A 13,108-nucleotide genomic window follows, 5' to 3' on the forward strand; every position below is an offset into this window, starting at 1 on the left:
GCTTTTAAAGCAAGTGAATGTATCTGTACAGCAACAGATAAAAATAAACTCAACTATTCTTGTAACATTATCAAAACGATCTGACCACATGGAAGATCATGTTTCATGGGATAAAGTGGTTAAATTAGATGTTTCCTCACGTTTTATGACTGGTTTGTCTTATTCACTGCGTATAAAATAGCTGACCTCCATTCCAGAAGCATGAGTAGCAACCAAATTTAATGCTATTTGCTCAGAGGCTCGAACACTGCTTTCATTGCCTCTGAGCATAGCTTCTGAATGTGCTACTATCACACAGAGACCCAATATTTGGTACATAATGGAAGAGGAACATTTAATTCAGCCAACACTATATTAGCTCTGTGGGGTAACCATTTATACTTCAATGTTGGTCAACTCTTGGGAAATAAAGTTCAGGAAGAAGGTGGGTAAGTCATTATCTTTTAGAGTAAGTTTATATACTTATGTGTATGTTTATATTCATATATGGAATCTCTGTAATAAGAAGTTCCCAAGCACAGCCAATGACAAGAGCAGACAGTAGTATCCTTCCCCAGCTCACTCATAATACGTTTGCCATATTGGCAATGGGGTCCTGAAAAATCCAGGTATGGTGGATTGAATCATTGGTCACAATTTTCTTCACATCCTTCCCATATTAAATTATTCATGCACATTCAGTATCATGTGACTCTGAAGAGCAGTCTACTGCGGGTAAAATATTTTCCTCATCCTATTTATTTTGGGCGTGGCCAAACAGCTTGCTTTAGCCAGTGCAATGTTCCTGAACATGAAATGAGGTGTAAATTTGCTTATGTGTGTGTGAAAAGAGCACGCTCCAGGAGGCCATTGGTCAAAAAAGGAGGAGCACCATGGGAGAGAGACCTGAACCCCGGAGTCCGGCCAAGCCCAGCGAAGTCATAGCCGATGCACAGACTCATATGAAAGAAATAAATGCTTATTGTTTCAAGCCAGTTGTGGATGATTGTGCCAGATTGTTGTAGCAAAATGCCATCTCAGGACTTAGCACATACTGTTCTGCTACCAGGAATTATCATGATAATTACCTGACTACTTAGTACATACCGTTCCTGCACATACTGTTCCTGATACTGTTCCAGTGACTCTTCCATGTCCACTCTTTGTCCAGTTAACTTCTACTCATGCTTCATATCTTGGTTTAAATGTCTTCTATATGGGACAGATGTTGCAAACCACATTAACTCCTCTCCTACATCTTGCATTTCTCCTTTTGTAAGATTCATTACATTTATAATTATTTGGTCCATGTCATCCAATTAGACTATAAACTTATTTGAGGGATGGGGCCACAGTTCATTGGTATATTCCCAGCACACAACACACAATGGCTATCAGGGTGGATTTAATAAATAATTTGTTACGTATTTTTTTTAAGGCATGTGATTTTGCTACTTATGGTTGGGTAAGAATCTTAACTTTGTGGATTTCAGCCACTGTAAAATGAACACAGTAATACTTATCTCTTAAGGTGGTTATGATTAAATAAATTAACCAATCAATTCAACATTCCAAGTATCTGACACATAGGCACTTAGATAACTTGGTAACTTGGCACTTGATAACTTACAGGGTTTTTGTTGTTGTTGTTGGTTTTTAAATGTTTATTTATTTTTGAGAGGGAGGTAGGGGCAGAGAGAGACAGAGGATCTGAAGCCGGCTCTGTGCTGACAGCAGAGTCCAATGTGGGGCTTGAACTCATGAACCGTGAGATAATGACCTGAGCTAAAGTCAGACGCTTAACTGACTGAGCCACCCAGGAACCCTGTAATTTACTGTTTTTAATATGATAGTAAAGATAAAGACATCTCCTCTTTGTGTTAAAAAGAGATGTTTTAAAGTGATGTTTTGGCAGAAAAGGAAAATATTACATTGTATCACTACCAGTGATTGTTTGATTTAGATATTTTAAAATATCATGCTTAATTACCATGATGCGAGTCTGTTTTAAAAACAATTTAAGGCAGAATTCAGCTGAGAAGAACCAGGTTTGCAATTGATACCTGGTTTATTTTAAAGAGTCATTAAGTGATTCCATCCTTTTAAAAAAGAATGAAATTCATCCTTTCTATTTTTGAAAAATGTTCATCTTTAATTCATTATTCAGAGTTGGCATTTATGTTTGTCAAAATATTGTTCTTCATTCCCATAGGTATCTTTTACATCAGTGGGACTTTATTTAATTTAAATCACTTTTTTCTTTTGCCAATAGCAACATATGTCCATCATAGAAAGTTAGAAAACACAGGTAAGAATAAAGAAGGAAAACTTATTTCTGTAATCCTACCACCCCAGAGATAGCCACCGTATATCACTCCAAATATTTTTATTCAAATACATTTAAAAAAATAATGATGAGGTTGTTTTTATATTAGTCATTTGGGTTTGATTTTTCATTTAATTACCATGACTATCCTTCTATGCCAATAAATATTCATCGACAATATCTTTTTATTAATGGCTTTCCATTGTACAGAAATACCATCATTTACTTGAGCAATCCCCAATTGTTGGAAATTTTGTATATTTCTTTCTTTCTTTCTTTCTTTCTTTCTTTCTTTCTTTCTTTCTTTCTTTCTTTCTTTCTTTCAACCATTACCATCAATGCTTGTGTGAATGAGTGAAGAGATACAATGTCACTCAAAGCCATTAGAAAATGGCAGCCATTGGGGTACCTGGATGGCTCAGTTGGTTAAGCATCTGAATGTTGGTTTCAGCTTAGGTCAAGATCTCACAGTTCATGAGTTGGAGCCCTGTGTCAGGCTCCATGCTGCCAGTGCAGAGCCTGTTTGGAATTCTTTCTCTCTCTCTCTCTCTTTCTCTCTCTCGCTCTCTTGCTCTCCCTCTTTGCCCCTCCCCTGGTTGTGTTCTCAAAATAAATAAATAAACTTAAAAAAAGAAAAGAAAATGGCAGCCACTTACTGGTATCTTGTAGTTCAGAGTACAATAGATCATTATCCTGACCATAGTCTGTTTCTTTCCTTACATTTCTTACAAAGAGTCTGGGACCATCAATGGAAGATGATAAAGGTGAGTAGGTAGGTAAGATTGGGATAACATATGAGTAAGGACTTCTACTTCTGGTCTCAATAATGAATGTACAAACCAGAACCTATAAATTAATACATGATCAAAAATACTGTAACAAAACATGGGCCCACATTTTGAAACAGGAATATTTCCCTTTCTGCAGCTACCACATCCATATTTGTTTTCACAAACATTTTTTCCCCCAATCTGGTTGGTTGGTTTGACAAGTCCTGTGAGCTTCATTTTACAGATACAGGAGCTGAGGCACAGAAAGGCTGACTAAAGTGTCCAAGGTCCCACAGATTAGTGGCATAGCCAGGGTCTGAGCCCACGTGTCCTGGCCCACAGACAAGCGCTCTTTCAATGCTCTCTTAGTTCCCTGGGACTGTGAATACTGGGAATTACTAAGAATAGAGATGAGGACACAGTGTGGCAGGGAGATTAGTGGAAATACAATGCTTCTGAGAGACAGCACAGAGACATCTGTTAGCTACTTAGCATGGGTCTAACATCCTCAGTCAGAGGATAGTAAATATCTCTGTTCATCTCTCTAAGGTGACATGACCATTGTTGCTTAATTAGAAATTTGTCCCTTAAAGAGCTTCAATATTCACAAAGGAAAGGTGCTGCTGAAAAAAGAAAATATTTTCTTTGCTTCTGTGCAAATGATGGAAGGGAGATTTGGCTCAGGTTAAGGAATTAGTGGAGATACAAAAATTATCTAATGATAAGACTATACTCCTGAGTCCTTTGAATGGAAGGATCATGAGTCTCCATTGTACTTAACACACAATTTACAATACAGTGAAAATCTCATACAGCGCAATCAGAATTGCTAATTAATGGGCTAATCAGAAATGTTAGGGAGAAAAAAAGGATACGTTTATGTTGTAATGTTATATTTTAACTTAAATAAATGTAAATGTATTCACCGATCTGGTGGAAGGTCTTGGTCCTTTCCCTTACTATGAGTTCACTGGAAAGGTTCCAAAGCTACATTTTTTTTTTTTTACCTATACCACACCCATAAGATCTTGTTTTTCATTTCCAATTTTTCTTTCCTTGTAGTGAGTGAGAACTTACAGACAGTTGTGAACAAAATACTGTAGATTTTATTATTTTTCCCAATCCTTCCTCATTAACTAATTGGTCATTACTGAGTCTTTTCAAAGCATTATTCCATTTATATTACATTTCATTTTAATAATTCTCTCTCCAGACTCGTGTTTCATTAGTTATTGTAATACTGAAGTAAACTGTGTAATTTGAATAATGAATAAAACTGGCACAAACATGTTCAGGAACAAACAATTCTGACTCTAAGAAGTCGAGAAGAGTCAGCTCTTGGGGGAAGAGATGGGCCAGCACCAGTGGACTTGGGTTTGGCCTATGGAGTTGTGTCTTTACCAAGGAAACAAGAGCATGGGTTTCTCCTATAGTCACTTAAGTGGAACTTGGCTAAAGGAACACCCACCATAGTTTTCACTAGTTAACTGTTAATATTAAGCAGTGTCTTTGTAAACAATGCCATTATCAGTCCCCGGAAAAAATTTAAATTATATCTGTCACACTTATACTTAGAGTTTTAAAGTCCCATCCTCCTTACCCCAACAAATCCAGAGTCTGTCAATTTGCCTTATTCAAGCACTAAGTTTGGGTTCATATCATCCCTCTTCTAAGTCCTTAAAAGATCCAATTTCTCACCAGGGTTGCCTCTCAAAATGGGAAGGAAGGGCTGGATAAATACATAGAAACTCAACGTTTGTTTTCTTCTGGGCACTTACAAACATCAGAAGCTTTCCTATTTTTTCTTTTTTTTTTTTTTTTTTGTTTCCCATGATTTGAAGGTACATTCTGTGAGAGATGGGACCTCATCTGTTTCATCCACCCTTGGATTCGTGGCACACCTAGCATAGCACCTGGCACAGAGGAGCGACACAATAAATGTGAAATGAGTGACTGATTTCATCTGGCTGCCCTGACTATACACAACATAAACGCCGTCCACACTGATTTGATCTCATTTAATTACTTTTTTTTTCCTTTTTAAGTTAAATTTCTCCACTGTTAAAAGTTTTCCAATTGGCAAAAATGCAGTCTACAGAAGGTTAGATTCCAATCTTATACACATCAGGTCAGAAAATTACTTTGCTCCAGAAAATAAAAAGCACAACCACTAGAGCCGTGAATTGGTTACACTCAAGGGTTGTACCAAGGGGTTTCATATGGCCATTCAGACCTAGCCTTAATAAACAATCTTGTATATCCACATATGACAGCAGCCAGTCACTCACAAGGTAACATTGTCCCAGCAAGCACACTTCCTGTCACTTCTCATCCCACCTACAATTCCAAGGCTGTCATCAGACCATCCATTATGGGCCATGACCAAACTGCCAAAAAATGAAGAAATAAAGAATCTGTGCTTTAAAACTTTGTTTTGTTAAGTAAATGTTTTGTTCAGGCACACTTAGATTTGTAACCGAAAAGAGGAAGGCATGATGAAAGAAATTTTTGTTATAATAGATTAATGAAAAAACCAATTATATTATAGATGAAATGAACAACTCATTTCAAGAGACAAAATGGGTAATAGAGAGCTTCCTCAGATGAAAGAAAAATGAAAGGAAGGAAGGAAAAGAGAAAGAAAGTAACAAAGAACTATGTTTGCTTTGTCAATTAAAAATAGAGTCAAGATTTCACACTGGCCCAACAGGGTGAACATGGCCCCCACTGGGTCAACATGGATCCCACAGGGTGAATATGGATCCCACAGGGTGAACATGGACCCCCACAGGGTGAGCATGGCTCCCACAGGGTGAACATGACCCCACAGTGTCAACATGGCCTCTCACAGGGTGAACATGTCCCTCCACAGGGTGAACACGGCTCCCATAAGGTGAACATGGACCCCACAGGGTCAACATGGACCCCACAGGGTGAGAATAGCCCCCACAGGGTGAGCATGGCCCCACAGAGTGAACATGGACCCCAAAGGGTGAACATAAACCCCACAGGGTGAGCATGGACCCCACAGGGTGAACATGACTGTCATCTCCCTTTAAGCACAACCTTTCACACAGCCTCCCAAACAACAACAATAGAGTTTGTCTCAGATCTTCCCTCATCTGCACATTCAGCCATTAAAACCATCAAGAACTACCTTTAAAATGTCCTGCAAATTTAGCCCTTCTCCATCCCATTGATATTGGTTCAGGCTTTGGTGTTCATAGCTATGGGCAGTTACAACAGCTCCAAATGGTATGCCTAAGAGTGGTCTCTGTGCTAATCCATCTCCATGCTGCCACCAGACGTCCCTCTCACCCAAGATTCTTGGCATCCACTTCTACTTCCAGATGGTTCAACTCATCTCTGAAGTCTCATCTCTTGTCTTCTTACAACCACACTTTTATGCTTCATGCACAATCAGGAAATAGTGGGCTGTAAGAGTCTGAAGCTCAGTGAAGTTCTACAAATGTATAGATTTATAAATATAGTACTTACTTATTCTTAGTAGTTCTATAGTGAATACTGTGGTGCACCATCCAGTTTCTCCCTACTCCCTGCCCTTTCAAGACCATGATGTCCATTCCTCCACTTGTTCGCAGCTGAACTCCTGTCCAAAGGAGTTGCCTCACACAACCTTATGTTCCCTCCTGGTCAGCAGCGCACGTGACTGAAGCAGGACACAAAAGCCCAGACCCCTTGCCTTGATGGGGAAATAACTCTGAAGGGTTATCTCAGGTCCGAAGCTTCCCGTGGAATAGGCTGAGCCTTCTGTTGTGACTATATGATAGTTCAACTACTTTCTCTGCCCAAACCCGCATCCCTCACTTCCAGGGAGCATTTCCCAATGAACTTCTTACATGGAAATTTCAGTCTCAGAGTCTGTTTCCAGGAAACACATGAAAAGAGAGTTTACCTCTTTAAACTTAAATATATATATATATATTGTTTCATAATTAGTGACTTTAATTTTAATTAATGTTCATTATTGACTATTAAGCATCTTCAAGGTTTTGTTTTTATTCAGAATGTTTAAAAGAAAAGAAAGGACATCTATATCTTTAAAAAAAAAAACTATTAATTATCCAAAATCTATAAATAGCTTATCAAACTCAACATCCAAAAAACAATCCACTTAAGAAATGGCAAAAGACATGAATAAACATTTTTCCAAAGAAGACATCCAGATGTCCAAAGGACACATGAAAAGATGCTCAACATCACTCATCATCAGGGAAATACAAATCAAAACCACAAGGAGATACCACCTTAGACCTGTCAGAATGGCTAACATTAACAACTCAGGCAACAACAGATGTTGGCCAGGATATGAAAAAGAGGAACCCTCTTGCACTGCTGGTGGGAATGCAAACTGGTGCAGCCACTCTGGAAAACAGTACAGAGCTTCCACAAATAACAGGAATACCCTATGACCCAGCAATTGCACTACTAGGTATTTATCCAAGGGATACAGGTGTGCTGTTTCGAAGGGACACATGCACCCCAATGTTTATGGCAGCACTATCCACAACAGCCAAAGTATGGAAAGAGCTCAAATGTCCATTGACTGAAGAATGGATAAAGAAGATGTGATATATATATATATATATATATATATACACACACACACACACACACACAATATGCATACACACACACACACACACACACACACACACAATGGAATATTACTCAGCAAATCTTACCATTTGCAATGATGCGGATGGAGCTAGAGTGTTTACTATGCTAAGTGAAATAAGTCAATCAGAAAAAGACAAATATCATATGATTTCACTCATATGTGGAGTTTTAAGAAACAAAACAGATGAACATAGGGAAAGGGACAGAAAAATAAGATAAAAACAGAGAGGGAGACAAACCATAAGAGACTCTTAAATATGGAGAACAAACTGAGGGTTGCTGGTGGGGTGCTGGGTGGGGGGATGGGCTAAATGGGCAATGGGTATTAAGGAAGGCACTTGTTGGGATGAGCACTGGGTGGTTGTAAGTAAGTGATGAATCACTAAATTCTATTATTCCTGAAACCATTATTACACTATATGTTAACTAACTTGGATTTAAATTAAAAAAAAATAATAAAAGGTTAAAAAATTGTTTAAAAATTAAAAAAAAACTATTAATTAAAAAAATGGGGGTGCCTGGCTGGCTCAGTCATTTAAGCATCTGACTCTTGATTTCTGGTCAGATCATGATCTTACATGTTGTGAGTTTGAGCCCTGTGTTGAGGCACTGTGCTGATAGCTGGTTGGGATTTTCTCTCTCCCTCTCTCTTTGCCCCTCCCTCTTTCTTTCTCTCAAAAATAAATAAATAAACATTTTTTAAAAACCTATTAATCCTCATCCATCTCCACTATCAGATATTGCTTAAAATGTTGGAGGCAGAACTCTCAAACTTGACTTTCTCATTTCCCAGCTTTGTAACATTAGTAGGTTACATATCCCCTCTGTATCTCAGTTTCTTCATCTGTAAATTGGGGATAATAATTAAAAAATTGTTACTCAATGGATTGTCGTGGAAATTAAATGAGCTATCATATCTCAAGTATTAAGAATGGTGCCTAGCCAAAATTGAGTGTTTAAATTCATTGGGATAATATCAACTGCTATAATAAATAAAGCTAAAATTGTCCACTGATTCAAACACAACAGATATTTATTCCTCATTTATGTAACATTCCAAAGCATTCTTTGTCAACTGGGGCAACTTTTCTCTACATGGCTTTACCAGGTTCTACATTAAAGGATTCCCATTTATCTCCAATACATGGTTTCTCCATCCCTATTAGCCAGAAAAAGGAAAGAACAGAGAGGAGTGTACATGGGAAATTTCTATGGGTCACACTTGGAATTAGAGCTCATTATTTCTGCTCACATTCTACTGTGTAGAACATAATCACATGGCCACACCTAACTGCAAAGGAGCCTGGAAAATGGATTTTAGTGACTGCATAAAACTTTGCTAAAGTAATCATCATTATTATTGCTCTCATTTATTACCAACTTTCTAGCTTGGGCTCTCATCTTCATGCACCTGGAAAGTCATAATAGCTTCCTCACTAGTCTTCCTGCCACCAGACTGTCCCCCCTCCCTATACCCTTTCTTCACACCAAACCCAGAGTTATTATTGTCTAAAATCCAAACCTGATCATCTCACTCACCATTCCCCAACTGCCCGCTTATGTCCTTCTGTGACTTCTCACTGCCTCAGAATCCAGTCAGAGTCCTTGCACCAGGATCCAGCCAATACCTATCCCTTTGGTCTCACCTCCAGGACCTTTTTTTTTATTTTTTATTTTTTTTTTTAATTTTTTTTAACGTTTATTTATTTTTGAGACAGAGTACGAACAGGGGAGGGTCAGAGAGAGAGGGAGACACAGAATCTGAAACAGGCTCCAGGCTCTGAGCTGTCAGCACAGAGCCCGACGCGGGGCTCGAACTCACAGACTGTGAGATCATGACCTGAGCCGAAGTCGGACGCTCAACCGACTGAGCCACCCAGGCGCCCCCTCCAGGACCTTTTTATCTTACAGCTGGCATCTGTGACTGGACACTGTGGATACTCTAGTGGATAAGGTAGACAGGACCCTGCTTTATGGACTTTACATTTTAGTGAGGTAAGCAAAACCAGTAAACAAATAAATATACAATATTAAGTAGTAAAGACTATAGTGAAGAAAAATAAAGGGTAAGGACATTAAGGACATTAAGAGTGATGAGCTAAATAAATAGATAAATAAATAACATATTAAATTTTACTGGCAGGTGAAAGCTATTTCACAGAGAGATATGTTGTGGACTTGATCTTCACTATAGTTACCTTTGTGACTGCATATTACAAAAGAGTTCTTATCGCTGACCTATATTTGTGTTTCTTTGAACTTCTTTTATGACAGTTATTCAGGGAAACAATATAGATTGCCTAATGTGCTATTTGTGTGGGATATTGAAAGAATAACATAATTTATTATCGCCCACTGGGGAGTTAGAGTACAAAGGGCTCATGTTTCCCCCTACAATCTTCTTTGCAGAAAAAAATGAACATAAAAATATTTAATAAAATCAGGTTTTACTCAAGTATATAAAACTTTTATTTTTTTTAATTGCCTAGACAATGTTATTGTCACTTTGGGTAATTTTTAAAATGTTACATTCGTGATGTTCCTGCCACCTTACTGGATTTAGATTTTCAAATTCAGGAGATGTGAAGTTAAAGATTTTCCTGTAGATGCTGTTCATTTAATCAAAGTAAACAGACTTAGATCTTTAATGGTCAAATATGAGCATGTGCTATGATGTGACATACATATAAAGCTATGAATTCCTCTCAGAATCCTCTATTTAAAAATTGGAACTTTTTTTAAATGTTTATTTATTTTTGACAGAGAAAGAGAGCACAAGGGTGTAGGGAAGGTGGTGGAGGGGGGGGGGTGCGGAACAGAAGATCCAAAACGAGCTCTGTGCTGACAGCAGAGAGCCTGATGTGGGGCTCGAACTCACAAGCTGCGAGATCATGACCTGAGCCAAAGAAGCTTAACCACCTGAGCCACACAGGCACTCTAAAATCTGGAACTTTTAATTTATGATAGCAAAAGAGAGTTGCAAACAATTTAATTGTCAAATAGTTGGAGAATCTTTAAATAACAATTGGAGTACTATACTGTCATCAAAACTCAAGCTTTTGTAAAATACTTAAGAGCACGGAAAAATAGGTGGGCTATATAACCAGGTGAAGAGAATGTAAGAGTGTAAAGAATGTAATTGTATGAATCTGGTTTAGAAAACTGAAAATAACCTAAAAGAAGTCAACAGACTGGCAGTCCAGAACGGGTATGGTTAGCATTACAAAATTATCAGAGACCCAGAGCCTTCAACATTGCTACTCTCCTTTCCTTAGCAGGTGACTTCCAAACCATGGCTCAAGGTGGTTGCTTGAACTCCATCTGTTATACCTACATCCCAGCCATCAAAAGGAAACAGGTAAAAGGGGCATGCTTCTCATGGCAGACAGAATAATGGCCCGCTAAAGATGCCATGTCCCAACCCCTGAAACTGATAAATACGTTACCTTACACAGAAAAAGGGACTTGGAAGATATGATTAAGTTAAAGATCTTGATGGGGAGTTTATCCTAGATTATCAAGTGGCCCCGATGTAATCACAAGGATCCTTATGAAGGGCAGCAGAAGGGTGAGAGTAAGAGGAGATGTGACAATGGAAGCAGAGGTCAGAGTGATGTGAGAAAGGGGCCCAGAGCCAAGAAATGAATGCAGCCTTTAGAAGCTGGAAAAGGGAAAGAAAGTCTATCCTACAGCCTCCAGAAGGGACACAGCCCTGTCAACTCATTTTAGACTTCTGACCTCCAGAACTATAAGACAAGAAATTTGTGTCGTGCTAATCTCCTAATTTTGCAGCAATTTCTTACAGCAGCAGTAGGAAACTAATACATCCTCCCTTAACTTCCCAAGGAAGAAGGTAAAAATAGATAATCGGACACAGTTAACATATTCTGCCACATTTCCTTTAAAAAATATATATTCCAAAGGAAATAGGTTATGTTTTTCTAGAAGTCTTGGGTTTCAAAATGGAACCCCAAACTCAATTCTAAATTACATAAGGTTAAGCAAGTGGAGGAGAGGTTATTTACAATATATTTGAATCTCACCCCATTAAGGAAGAAGTATAGGATAAATTGTATATCCATAGGGCTTGTAACCAAGGACTTGTCCAACGTCAGCCCACCCCCTTCTCTCTCTCTCTCTCTCTCTCTCTCTCTCTCTCTCTCTCTCTCATTCTCTTTCTCTCACTTCCCTCTGCTTTTCTCTGTTTCAGTTCATTCTCATCTACTGAAAATGGACCTTGCTCATATGTTGAGAACCAAGGGAGTGGGCATCCAACTTAAAGACCTTCATCTCATCATTGATTCATTTGCCACGTGTTTGTTGAGTCCCTACCATGTGCTAGGCCAGTGAACAAGACAGACAAGTCCTGGCCTCATTCTGGTAGTGGATATGGATAATAAACAAATACATAAATCAAGATCCTTAGAAACTAGGACCTTGTTTTTCATTGTTTATTAGGTATGATGATGGAAATGTGCAGACAGATGAAATACAGAGTAACTAGGAGACCTCAATTTATACTGGGTGGTCAGGGAAGGCTTCTCTGAAAAGCTGACATCTAAGACCCCATAGATAAATAAAGCAGACATGAGCATGACCCAGGGGGCCTCAAAGACCCCACGATAGCTTCTTGAAGTAACAGAAGGGAGACCAGCATCCCCGGTGCCAAGTGAGCATATGGAGATGGTAAAAGATGAGGCTAGGTGCTACATCCAACAGAACTTCATGGATACATCTTGGTTTTTCTAGAAGAGTCCTCATTATACCTGAGTCCCCACCATAAATATTGAGAGCCACAGGTTGGAAGCTAAATTTTTCAGTCACCTTGCATATGCAGCTACGGGAGTCATGATTTTTTTCCTGAGAGAAACAACAGAAAGGCATTGACAAGTTTTGAGCAGGGCAATACCAAGATCTGATTTACATTTGATATCACTGGAAACCAGAGAATGAGTTAATAAATACAGCAAGTTAAATATGTCTACATTTGGAGTACTGATGTTTTTAAATAGAAATCAATATCGAGGTAAAATAAAAAGAGGTATAATTTATGACGCAGCATAAGGCATAGGTATACCCTCACCAACCTCATGAACACATAGGCCTTAAAACCACCACTCTGCTTGTGATTCTTCCTCCTTCTCTTAAACTCAGAAGCACTTTCTGAGGCAGAACGTAGCTCCAGCTTTCTGGGTTTCATAGCAACTTGGCAGTGCAATGCTTCTAGGCTGAAATCCCGACTTCCATGGATTCATGCTGTTTCAGCCACAAATATTTACCTTACCTGGCTCCTGGGGCTAATTAAAGGGGCAGGGCTCCATTCCACTTGGCTTTCCCCTAAATTGCTTTCAGAGTCAGAAGCAGCTGCTGGATGAGAATGACAGCTCTATAA

The 13,108-nt window shown here is 38.7% G+C and overlaps 1 long non-coding RNA gene across 2 annotated transcripts; it reads left to right on the forward strand.

The window, feature by feature from the left end:
• The first annotated feature begins 8,690 nt into the window (after window positions 1-8,690).
• Window positions 8,691-12,608, forward strand: LOC122240421. Of its 2 annotated transcripts, XR_006220161.1 has the most exons (4): window positions 8,691-9,060; window positions 9,628-9,711; window positions 10,992-11,074; window positions 11,927-12,608. It is a non-coding gene; the product is annotated as an uncharacterized LOC122240421 (long non-coding RNA). The 2 variants fall into 2 exon arrangements; XR_006220160.1 differs by lacking the exon at window positions 8,691-9,060 and having other exon boundaries at window positions 9,560-9,711.
• The last annotated feature ends 500 nt before the right edge of the window (window positions 12,609-13,108 follow it).

The sequence above is a fragment of the Panthera tigris genome, chromosome B4 (assembly GCF_018350195.1).
Source record: "Panthera tigris isolate Pti1 chromosome B4, P.tigris_Pti1_mat1.1, whole genome shotgun sequence".
Classification (NCBI taxonomy): domain Eukaryota; kingdom Metazoa; phylum Chordata; class Mammalia; order Carnivora; family Felidae; genus Panthera; species Panthera tigris.